The sequence below is a fragment of the Sapajus apella genome, unplaced genomic scaffold (genome assembly GCF_009761245.1).
Source record: "Sapajus apella isolate SASKATOON/1434 unplaced genomic scaffold, GSC_monkey_1.0 scaffold40, whole genome shotgun sequence".
In the NCBI taxonomy this organism is placed as follows: Eukaryota; Metazoa; Chordata; class Mammalia; order Primates; family Cebidae; genus Sapajus; species Sapajus apella.
Window position 1 is genome coordinate 11,591,952 of NW_022436980.1, and position 12,272 is coordinate 11,604,223.

The following is a 12,272-nucleotide window of genomic DNA, read 5'->3' on the forward strand; positions in this document are numbered from 1 at the left end:
TAAGCTCCCCAGCCTTAGCAGCTTATAGTGTTTTCCTGGGCTCATGGAGGATTACTCTTTTACCTCACTTAGCTTGCTAGCGTTCTGCAGTGCAAGTTGGATACCACCTGAGATTACAACCAAAAAAACCCGAGCCTTCCTTTCTACCCTGGAGTCTTAGGGTTTCTCTTGGAAAGATATCGAGTCACTTTGGAAACACATTCTCCTAAGCACTCCCCACCTCTAAAACGTGGTTCAACTTTCTACAGTTTTTAAGGGTTTGATAACATAAGTCAGCAACAAAGGTTTCACAAATTTTAGTAAATAATTAAGTACATTCAGATCATTTTGTTATGAAATATTTCAATTTTGTTTCTTATTTACCACACTTTGCAGCTTTGTGAAGGCATTCAGCACATTCTGAATTGATTGCATCTTTATTTGCATTTCTGGACATTGTTTATCTTTTCTGTAGCGATCATAGCCAACCCCTGTGTAGTAATAATGCCGATCACCAAGACTTAATTAGCTTGTTTGTTTAGTATTGGTTGTTGCATTCATCACCGAGGCAGAGAATTTGATGGCAGCTGATGGAATAGCAGATTTGAGCCAACAGTTTTCCTTATTCTTTTTTCTTGGTAGTTGATTTTTTAAATAGGATTTAAACCAAGCTTACAGATTTTGTTTGTTTCAAATGTAAACAAAGAAATTTAGCAGTACTTATATAGAAATTTACTGCCAGTACTTCAAAGGACGTAAGAATCCTCTACATCCTTTTTTTCCCTTTTGCAAAAGGAAAATTTCACAAAATCCTTTTTTTATTTTGAAAAGATTTCTAATATCTTTTACATACTTTCTAGTTCTCGGGGCCCCTACCTGACCCTGCTTTTGTGGTAATCAAGGAAGGCTTTGGGTTAAGGTTCACTGAACCAAAGGCAATCAGTTAATTTTGAGGTGATTATTGAGCACATATTTGCCCTCAGGTCTGTCGCAGGCTGAGTATTATGGGGAATACAGAGTGTCTGTAACCAAAATGTAAGTTCCATGAGAGCAGGGATAGTCTTGGTTTTACTTACTGTGAATCTGTATTAACCAAAATAGTGCCTGGCATATAGTGGGTACTCAATAGATAGCTGAATCAACAAATAAAACATGTCCTCAGATATTACACAGTCTTTTTGTGGACCAAGTCTGACAGCTATTTAAAAATGAGCAACCACCATAAAGTAGTATTAATTCAAATGAGTTTTCTTACTGTAACTGAAATGGCAATAGAAGTTTACTACAGAAGACAGTGATGGCAGCTTCAATCAAAGAAAGTTATATAAGGTCGGGTGCAGTGGCTCACGCCTCTAATTCCAGCACTTTGGGAGGCTGAGGCGGGCAGATCACTTGAGCTCAGGAGTTTGAGACCAGCCTGGCAAACATTGTGAAACATCGTCTCTACAGAAAATACAAAAAAATTAGCTGGGCGTGGTGGCTCACTCCTGTAATCCCAGCTACTTGGGAGGCTGAGGTGAGAGAATCCTTTGAACTTGGGAGGTAGAGGTTGCAGTGAGCCCGTGCTACTGCACTCCAGCCTGGAGGAAAGAGTGCGACTCTGTCTCAGGAAAAAAAAATAAAATAAAGAAATAAAATTGTATAGGGGAACTGACACTTGTGTCTTGTAGTCTATTTAGGATAAGTAGAGGGAAAAGGATAAGGCATTTCAGGTAAGAAAAACAACCTAAAGGATTACTTGGAGATGATCACTGATTTGTTCCTTCATGGAACCAGTCACTTAAATTACATGCTAAGCTTACATATTTTAAAAATTAAACTCAGTATTTGTGTGGTATCTGTCTTTTAAAAATGGTGTGACTTGTTATAATGATGCAACTCCCATATAATTAATAGATGGTAATTATTGAATAGAAGGCCTCTGAAAGATGACCTCGATTCCCCCTTTCACAAAAATAATCCATGAAAGTGTTCAAAACTATGTTTTGGTGATATTTATCTGATGCCAAAAATAAGACTCAAAACCCTCCAGTGTTCAGTATAAATTTCTTGTTCTCCTGTCTTCTAAAACCTGTTAGAAGAAGTTTTGGAATGTGATATAAGCAAGGATGGGAAAGCCAGAAAAGCAGGGCATTGTTGGCTTTATTCAGGTTCAGTGTAGACACTCTTCAGGTGTAGGCTAGACACCACTGGAAAATCAAGAACTGGCTAGTTTATTACCATGATTCACTGTGTGTCTGCTGTTGGTGTCCGTTTGCCTATTCTCTCAGTATCGCAAAATCGTACAACATATGCCATGTAATTGTTATTTGCCCACCTCTTGTTTTCTCTTCCTCCCTCCCACTCCCGGTGACCACTTATCCATTGACCAGACCTGGGTACTGAATATAAAAGTGACCTAAACCTGTATACCCTATCTCTTAACTCTCTTCCGTTTCAGCTTTAATGGTAGATCTGGAAAATGAAGGGCTGACTAGGTAAATCAGAGATCTTTCTGGAGCTTAGGTTCTGTGGTTATCTAATGATTAGATGGTAAGAGGGGTATCCTAACCATTAGATGTTGTCCCGTGGGAGAAAATGAAGTAGCTAGGTCTAAAGGTATCGTTTCCACATGGTGGCTTACTTAATTCCTACAACATTCCAGCTAGCGATACCTATTTTAACAAAGAGAAAAGTGAAATCCAGAAAAGTTAAATAATTTTAAATCACATAGCTTTAAATGGTGAAGTTGGAATTTTATTTCCTTTTTGCCTAATTCCAGCACTGTTTTTCTCCCAGTCTCATGGGAAAAATACAGACAAAAAGGACATAAGAACATTTACAGTAGCAGCAAACTTATATACGGTATTGCAAATTATATTTGTTGAGGGAAATACCTAAGTTCAGTAAACTAAATGGGAGAGCTCAAATTCAAGATCTGTCACCTGTGGTGCATGTTATAGAGTAAAGGGGTTGTCCTCCATGTAATTGATAAGCTATGTGAACAAGCTAAGATCCTCATTATAAATTGTGCTTCTGAATACAGTCCATCCCCATCTTTATCCTTCTGAATAGATGAATGAGTAATCGGTTTCTAACTCCACTTTCAGCTTCATTCCTCGTTACCTGCTGTTTTCTATACTGAGTGGCAAGTGCCACCTGCTGGCCAGATGATGAAAGTTTTATTTCCATTGTTTCACTTGACTGCTCAGTTGTAATTGTCATATTAGCTGGATAATTGTTATTTTTCGGTAAACCTAGGAAATAATTTAAAAACTGTAATGTTATAAAATCAATTTCTCTGTATTTCAGGGCCTCCTGATTCTCAATTTGCCTTTTTGTCAATTTTTAACTTAAAATTTCTCTTCCACCTTCTATTGTGTAACAAGGGCGATCGTGTCATTATCATGCACACAGAATCTAGTTTTACTTACACTTTATTCAGTGTTTTATGGTACCATGTGAAATCCACTTAATACTCTCAATCATTAAAAGACAGATCATAGTTTTTCCCGTGATTTAAGCTACCCTATATTTACCCCTTTATACCTAAGTAATGTTAATGACTAGTGTATTTGCATAATCACTATATTCATGCAATATGTGATGAATTGCTTATGTGTCCCCTAGGTCTTTCTGAACTAATCTTTTCTGTTTACTATAAATTTCTTGGCCTACAGTCCAGGCTATGTATAATCTGACACTAGTTGCCTTTCTATTAATATAATAGCCTTAGTTTCTTCCACTCTGTATGGTGCTGCTGCTGAGCTTCTCCATGTTCCTTATGAGTGTTCACTCCTATGCTGCTCTGCAGGCCTTTGTATCTGCACTCTTGTCTGGAGCAGCCTCTGGTTCTTCTCCAGTCCTTCAAAATCCAAAACTATTGCCAATTCCTGTATGAATTCTTACATTTACCTACTTGGAAAAGTATCTCCTTCCTTCCAGTTCCCTTTGTCCCATGTGGTCTTTCTTACTGTTTTACTTTCTACCTGGTATTATAGTTACTTTGTGTCTAATGTTATAGTTAATTATGTATCTTATCTGTCTCCCAATCAGACTATCTGCTTTTTGAAAGAAAGGACTATTTTTTATTCATCTTTGCATTCCCAACAGTACTTAGGTCTGCAGCTTTCACGTAATAGGTATTTAGCAAACCGTGAATGAAGGATGGAAGGAATAATTTGATTTATGTAGAATTCCTGAAAGATGAATATTTTATATTTGATTGGCTTGGTTGACTCTACATAGGTTAGACTTACCAACTTCTGCATATATTACCGCAGACCAAATTTTCTTACACCTGATGACAATAAACTGTTGTATTTGGATTGGAGTACAGAGACTGCATTTGGATTTCATTTGTCATGTTCATAGTCATCCAATCAAATAAATAGCCTTTATAAGACTTCATGCCTGATGAGAAGGAACTCCAGCAATAGAATTCCGTTCTTTTTCAGTGCTCATGTGGACACACATACTACTCAGAAATGAAATAGTATAATCTGGCAATTCCCACATTGGTTGTTTTAGCAGTAAATGTAGAGCAAAGAAGGCTTGCTGAACTTTTAGCTGTGTTTTTCAAATTGAATGGCATATCTGAGTACGACTTTGTAATGAAGAATGTGGATGCATTTTTCCATGTAGAATTTAATCTTTTTAATGTGTCATTATTGTATAGGCTGCTGAGGTTTCAAATCTGTATAACTATAGTGACAGATGCCATAGAAAATACATTTATTTATTCTTCAAGAGTGCTTTTCAGTCTCCTTATATAAACTGTCATGATCCAAAATTTGTGGCACCTAAAGGCCCTTGTCTAATAAGTGGCTATTCTAGTTATTGTAGATGAAATATTTTCCTTTATTGCTCTTACTGCAAATATCTCATTTCTCTATGGTGATGTATTGCTTTTCGAAGAGAGAGAATGCATAATATATTCACACTTTTGGGTCCTATGCCCTGTGTTCATGGCTTACGAAATGAGACATTAAACAAATCGCTTATGATTAACTAGAGTACAAGTCCCTTGAAGGCAGGTATCATGTATTGCTTTCTTCTGTGTACCTCCTACCACCACACCTGGTGCAATGTTGGCCACCGTGGGCGTCTAACAGGAGTTCAACTCCTTAACTTGCACTGATTGTCCAAATTATTTTCTTACTCGTCCTTTCTTGAGAAGCTGATGTGATGGAACAGCATTTGTAGTTTACTGAACTGACCCAGGCAGCACTGATGATTAATGGGCATCAGAAGAGCCTGGCTTTGTGGCACAGTGTGGTGCCGGGAACTCAGGACATTCTCAGCTCCTGGCTTCATAAGTATCTTTATTTTGCCATGGGGTTGACACTGAGGAATACCATCCATTGTTGTCTACTCCTGAGTTTCACAGAAGTGACCAAATGCTGTTTTCCAAGGCCAAGAGAAGTTTGAGCCCAGAGGGAACACATTCTTCCTCCAAGAAGGACACCAGTAGCTTAGACAGTGGCAGGCAGTCTTGCCTCATTACATCCCTCTCTTTGCATGCTAGTCAGTCATTCCTGTTCACATCAGCAGAAATGGAGAGAGGAGTAGAGGTTCAGATGTGTTGCCTGAAATGATTTTCACTGCAGGGAATACTAATTTGGGTTTTAATCCAAATACACCTATTTGATTTCTACCCTACAAAAACTCCTTAAGCATCTGAACTCTATGCACAGCCAGTCCCCAGTTAGTGTGCATGTTAATCGGGGACTATCAGAGGCTGCCTGGTGTCCTGGGTACACCTCAGGGCCTGTTCCCTGACTCTGCTTGCAGTAAGAGACAAGTCTTTGGCTTCCTTCCACAGCAGCCTGCTCACTGCTCCCCTCTCAAGGAAATCTGTGCCTCTGCGCTTGTATCCCTGGGCACCAACCCGCCTGAGTCCTCCTCTCTGAGTTTGAATCTGTTTTTCAACTTGTTCGATCCAATTTCCTTCTTACTTAGGACCTAAATTTATATTTTGAATTCAGTTTGGGGAACTGTGTTTCATGACTGTTGTTCCGATTTTGAACTTAAATCTTGTATCTTGTACCCCTGATTCAACCTCAGTCAACCCTTGCCCCCGACCATATTTGTGATCTGAATCTGCTCCCTTCCTCTGTCTAAATTTCTAGAGGCTTGAGTAAAATTCATACTTCATCTTAATTGGGGTCTGTTTTTCACCTTGTACTTTACCAGCATGTGATTTCACCTCTCTACTTCAGTTAGTGTTCCCCCACCAAGTCCGGCATTCTAACCAGGTCACAAGGTCTCCTGGCACATCAGGGTTTGCATGCAGTCCTAAAGAACTGACATTAGTCCGTGAATTTTGCTTCACAATGGTCTAGAATAACCTTTCCTCTTCCTGGTGGGACCCCAAGAAGGTCTTGTAGGCACTAGCCAAGACCACTAGGAATAATTTCTGGTGTTTGAAAATAAGGAAGTATTACTTAAAATGCTTCTGAACAGGAGCAGATCTAGGTTGTTTCTATTTTGTTTTGTTTGAGCCTGAGGTTCATACAATTTTGGGGATCCTTTTAAAGTAGAAAATACCAAATTATAAATGTGAAGTTAGGACAGCGCCATAGAAGAGGCTTGTGTAAGGGGAGGGGCGTTGCCGCTTACGCTACATGTACTTCACGGTTCACCCACTATTTGTTTTTGCATGTATTATACCATGTGGTCACCGCAGAATATTTTGTAATAAAGGATAATTACATATTTTTCATATTTCCAATTCCCTTCTCTCCAGTCTCTCCCTGAGATTTCCATAATTATGTATACTTTTGGTGAATTTCAAAACTACTTAATTCCTATAACTGTACATATTACAGAGAGGAAGAAGCCTAATGAGAAGGATGAAAGGAGGGGCGAAATGGTAGTTACACTTAGAATGTGCCTCTATTAGTGCTCTGAGTGCACTAACATTTAATCCTGATTACAGTACTACTATTATTATGATTCCTGTTTTGTGGATGAGGAAACCGAGTCAGAGAGAAATAACCTGCCAAAGATGGAGTTAGGAAACTGCAGAACCATGATTTCAGCAATGCAGACTGGCTGTAGACCCCTCATTCTGTTACTGAACTGTATTGCCCCTCTGGCCAGCGTGATGTAGGAATAGGGGTGCATCTGAAAGATAGGATTGATTCTTAGTTCAAAGCTGTTCAAATGACTGCTTTTCTGCTTTCAGTTTGGCTCAGTTGCTCTTCTGTGTAAGAGAAATTGCGACATTAACTGCTAATAGTAATCATAATTTCTTTTTCTGAGTAGCTCTGCCTATAGCAGGCAGATTTGGAAGGCAAAGTGACTTTGGAAAGCTTTATAGAAGGAGGAATGCTTAGGAGCTCTTTGAAGAAGGAGGTACAAGCAGCAGGATGTAGTGGACAGCTGTGGCCTGGCGTTCGGATCCCTGCTTTCAAGTCCCAGCTCTGTTGTTCATTAGCTGAGTGACCTCAGGCCTGTCTGGTGTCTGTAGTCCTTGACCTGAGTATCCCCAGCCTGGGGAAAAGAGGAAGAAGAAGACTGCATTTTCAGGAATCATGCCTATAGGTCATTTCTAGAGAAGTTTCTCTGAACATTTAGGGCTCAGGAAACCAGGAGGAGGAGGCACAGTGTTCTCTCCTGAGTGTGGAGCCAGCGTTGCTTCACTGCAGCTGGGCATTCATTTGCTATTGGTGATTATTCCTCTCTCCCTTTGGGAGAGGAATAGGGAGAGGACACAGGCAAGTGGTTCCTGCTTTAACAAATAAAAAAGGCGGGGGTGGGGAATTAAGCTAGATGTTCACAAAGACCCATTCAAATTTTAGAACCCGTGAATATTAGTTGCCAATCTTTTATCACAAGCAGTTATGTTTCAAATATCTGTATTTACTAATACTATTTTGAATATAAGCATGATATTTCTGAAGCAGAACAAATTGTTATGATACAAGTAATCATGCTAATTACCCTTTGCTCCAGTTTTTACCCCTGGAGCAATGGATCGGGTGAGAGTCAGATCAGATGATATCCTACAGTTTGTATTCTAGGCAGAGAACTCCTAAGAAAATGTATCTGGACATTTCTATAGGAGAGTAGCAACCACCCTTTCCACACTCTTGCTCTTTGGGAAGGACCCTGGGTTGTAACTCTTACCCTTTGGAATATAAACAGATCTCTGGGGGTAGGGAAAGAGGAGACTAGTTTCTTCAGCTTGACAACTCTGGTCTTGTCTCTGTGGTCCCAGATTTTATTCCTCCCTTAAAGTGTAAACAGATACCTCCAGAGAGGTAAATGTCTCTGGAGGCAAATCTCTTTAGATGCCTTCTCCACTAATAATCAGTTGCAGATCAAATTCTAAGATTTGCTTTTTTAGTCCAGGTCCCAAGTGAAGTAAATTTAATCAGAAAATCCTAACTATGTAGAAACATAAAAATATTTTCTCTATAGTCCCACAGACAATTGATAGAAAATTAGAAAGGAGCATTCTTTACTTTCCAGGGCTGTGACTCTACAATTATGGGGCTTTCTGGTAGAGAGCAGTGTCACAATTTTATAGAAATACTCGCTCCTGAGATCTACACCAGACAGACTAAACAAGAATCTCTGAGTCTGGTGCTTTGGAATCTGCATTTCTGCCAGCTTCCCAAATGATTCTATGCATCACCGCTATTCAATTCTTTATTCCTAGTTTAAGGATTCTTCAGTTTTTCTACTTGCAGAGATAGTTTATCTCATGCAGCTCTCACTGATTCTGTCTGTGATTTGCAGGACTTTCTGAACTCATAAAGAAATGTAATAGTCTTGCTGGCAGAAGTTATAAGTGTCATTTAAAAAATGAATACTGATATTTTCAGCTTTCTAGGGTAATGATTCTTCTTTGAAATCTGAAAAGATGATGATGATAAAAATGATGCTATCATTGGTAAACTCATTAAGTAACTCAGATTTTGAAGTAAATTAACTGTTATTCAGATTTCTATTTTACAAAAACGCAATCAAAGATGGAAGACTGTATTCCTCAAAAAAGTACATATGTGATTTTTTTAAAATGTATTTTTAAAACTATAGGCCAACCCCAAAAGTTACGCTGAAAATCTTCATCTATTAGTGGAAATGTATCTATTAATGGAAATCTCTATCTCTAATTAGAAGGAAAACTTTTAGGGGAACTATTTACATTTTTCATTTAGGTCAGCTTCATTTAGTACACTTAACATGTAAATTTAGTGCACTAATTATGTGTAAATTGCTCTTTCCACAGAGGATGCTTCAATAGATAAAATAAAGTATCCTACTTTTTGTCTTAATGCTTTAGAAAACTTTCCCCTAATCTGGTGGGTTTTATTTATTATTTATTATTTTTTATTTTATTTTTTTTGAGATGGAATTTTGCTCCTGTTGCCCCGGCTGGAGTGAAATGGCATGATTGTGGCTCACAGCAACCTCCACCTCCTGGGTTCAAGTGATTCTCCTGCTTCAGCCTCCCGAGTAGCTGGGATCACAAACAGGTGCTACCATGTCCAGCTAATTTTGTATTTTTAGTAGAGATGGGGTTTCTCCATGTTGTTCAGGCTGGTCTCAAACTCCCAACCTCAGGTGATCCGCTCACCTTGGCGTCCCAAAGTACTGGGATTGCAGGTGTGAGCCACCACGCCCGGCCCTAATCTTGTGTTCTACATTTTGCTTTGACCTTTTCACTTCAATTCCATTGGATTATTTAAGTATGCAAGTATTTCCTCTGTATCTATTATGATCAATGATAAGTACTTAGCATTGTGCTAAGTTCATTGGGCCTTATAACAGAAAGGCCATTACCAACCTCAGCAAGATAAGTTTCAGAGGGAAAGCCAGGTGGGATGAGGGGAAATGGCGAATGGGAAGTAAAGACATGGCAGCCATGGGTATTAAGCTGTGTCAGGAAGTTTTGTACTAAAGAATCAAAGAAACATGGGGTTACATCTAGAGCATTATGTAGGGTTGAAGTAAATTCATGGTTAGGTAAAATCGATTGAACCTGGGAGGCAAAAGTTGTATTAAGTGGAGTTGGCGCCACTGCACTCCAGCCTAGGCGACAGAGAGAGATTAGACAATGTTTCTGGACTAAGAGAAAAAAAACGGTAAAATTGGAGAAATATAGCACACAGGTGTCGTGGGACCTTTTTCATGTAGAGAGTCCAGCAAGGAGAGGAAGGAAGGATTACTAAGACCCAGCTGCGGAGTTTAAGTTAGGGCGGGAGGAGGGACCTATTTTCCTCTGAGATTGTGGACAAGAAGTTAAGGGTGTACACACGCACACACCTAAAAACCTCAAATTTTTTTTCTACTATCTAAAGAGGAGGCAGGGTCATCTGAGTGAAAGACGCAGGTTTGATGTGGAGGGTACAGTAAAGATTTGGAACAATCTTTGTGGAGATGGATATAGAAATTAGTTAGGGAAAAGTGAAAAGATCGTCCAGAAGAGTATGAGAACCAGACATATTTCCTGTAGTGTGGATTCAGTGGTTATATATAGTTTAAGCATCGCTGTTCTGAAATTGGAAATTCAAAATAATCCAAAATTTAAAATTTTTTGAGTGCGACATGACGCTGCAAGAGGAAAATTCATCTGGTTTTAGGTGACAGGTTGCAGCCAAAACACAGTCAAAACGTTGTTTCATGCACAAAAGTATTTAAAATATTGTATAAAATTACCTTAAGACTATGTGTATAAGGTGTATATGAAACATAAATGGTTTCCATGTTCAGACTTGGGTTCTCAAGATAAATAATTATTTATGTGCAAATATTCCAAAATTCAAAAAGAATCCCAAATCTGATTCCCATACTGACTGTCCTGGGAATCACTTCTGTTCCCAGGCATTTTGGATAGGAGATATTCAATTTGCACAAATTTTAGCACCTGGAATTTCTGCAGAGATGGAAAATGATGTGATTGATCCAAGACTGAGGATTATTAGGATAGCATGGTAGAGCATAGCTGATGTGATGGACTATTTTTCTCAGGCAGGATTGGGAATGGAAGGGAAGTCAAGAGGGGTATAATAAATTCAGAGAAAGGACAACTATGGGAAAGGAAGTTTTTGTGTATATGAAGAGCATTGATAATAATCCTGAAAGAATTAGAAGAACTATAAATTATAAAGAAGAGAAAAGCATTTCAGAGGTAGATAATTTTTAAGAGATGAAAAGACTGAACTTGAGCTACCCCTGGAGTTCCAAAGTGAAAGTAGCATGTGATAGAATTAAGGAAGAAGATGAGCAGAATCCAGATGGGTGGGAGGAACAGACCTGATGTTCTTAAGGTTATGGTGCACTTTACTAAAGATACAGTTAAAACGTAACCCATTCATTGACTATGGTAAAACCTTCTAGGTATAGATCTAATGGAGAAAGGGTGTTCAGTGCTGCTGTCTTTGAGCTCTTCCTCTGTCTCCTGCTGTGCTCTTCTAATTATGAGTAAATTTTTGCCTTCATCCTGTTACTAGAGGTGGTTACTGTCTCTGTTCTTACTTCTGTATTACCTTAAAATGTTTTATTTGGGGCTGGGCACAGTGGCTCACACCTGTAATCCTAGAACTTGGGGAGGCCAAGGAGGGCAGATCACTTGAGGTCAAAAGTTGAAAACCAGCCTGGCCAACATTGTGAAACCCCCTCTCTGCTAAAAATACAAAAAAACTAGCTGGGCGTGATGGCAGGCGCCTGTAATCCCAGCTACCCGGGAGGCTGAGGCAGGAGAATCGCTTGATTCCGGGAGGCAGAGGTTGCAGTGAGCAGAGATTGCGCCGCTACACTCCAGCTTGGGTGACAGAGTGAGATTTCATCTCAAAAAAGCAGACATACAAAAAAGTTTTAATTGACCATAATTATTAATGTTTTTCTGCTCAAAATGTAGTTGAGACGTCTTTGCTATGTTTTTCTATAATATCTCAAGTTCTTTGGTAGAAGCAACTCTGAAGTTAAAATGAAAGAGCATAATTTATAGAAGTTATAAAATTTTTATTTACTTAAAATTCCGTTTAGTGATATGATTAGTAGTTCAGGATAAAATCCATTACAATAAAACTATGTAGCACAAAATAATTATCTTCAAGCTAGCACCTAAAATATTACAAATCCAAATAATTTAACAGAATCACACCTTGTGAAATCCATTTTGCTATATCAGGAGCAATACTCATCCCAGAGTGTTACAAACACTGGAAGGGAGTATACACTGCAATTTAATATAAAGCATCTGAATGGTGTGATAAGTTCCAACAAGTAGTGGAGAAGTAACCATATTTTGAATGTAGAGTAGACTTGTGGCACTGTTTTGGCTGCGAAAGAGATGACCA

At 38.8% G+C, this 12,272-nt stretch overlaps 1 protein-coding gene and 1 non-coding gene across 2 annotated transcripts in view; both read left to right on the forward strand.

Annotated features, from left to right (window-relative positions):
- The window catches only part of MORC1 (MORC family CW-type zinc finger 1), a 167,758-nt gene that overhangs the window by 96,384 nt on the left and 59,102 nt on the right, over positions 1-12,272 (forward strand). The gene's annotated exons all lie outside the window — the stretch shown is intronic.
- LOC116565614 lies at positions 7,476-7,688 on the forward strand. Its single transcript, XR_004275534.1, has one exon. It is a non-coding gene; the product is annotated as a small nucleolar RNA U3 (small nucleolar RNA).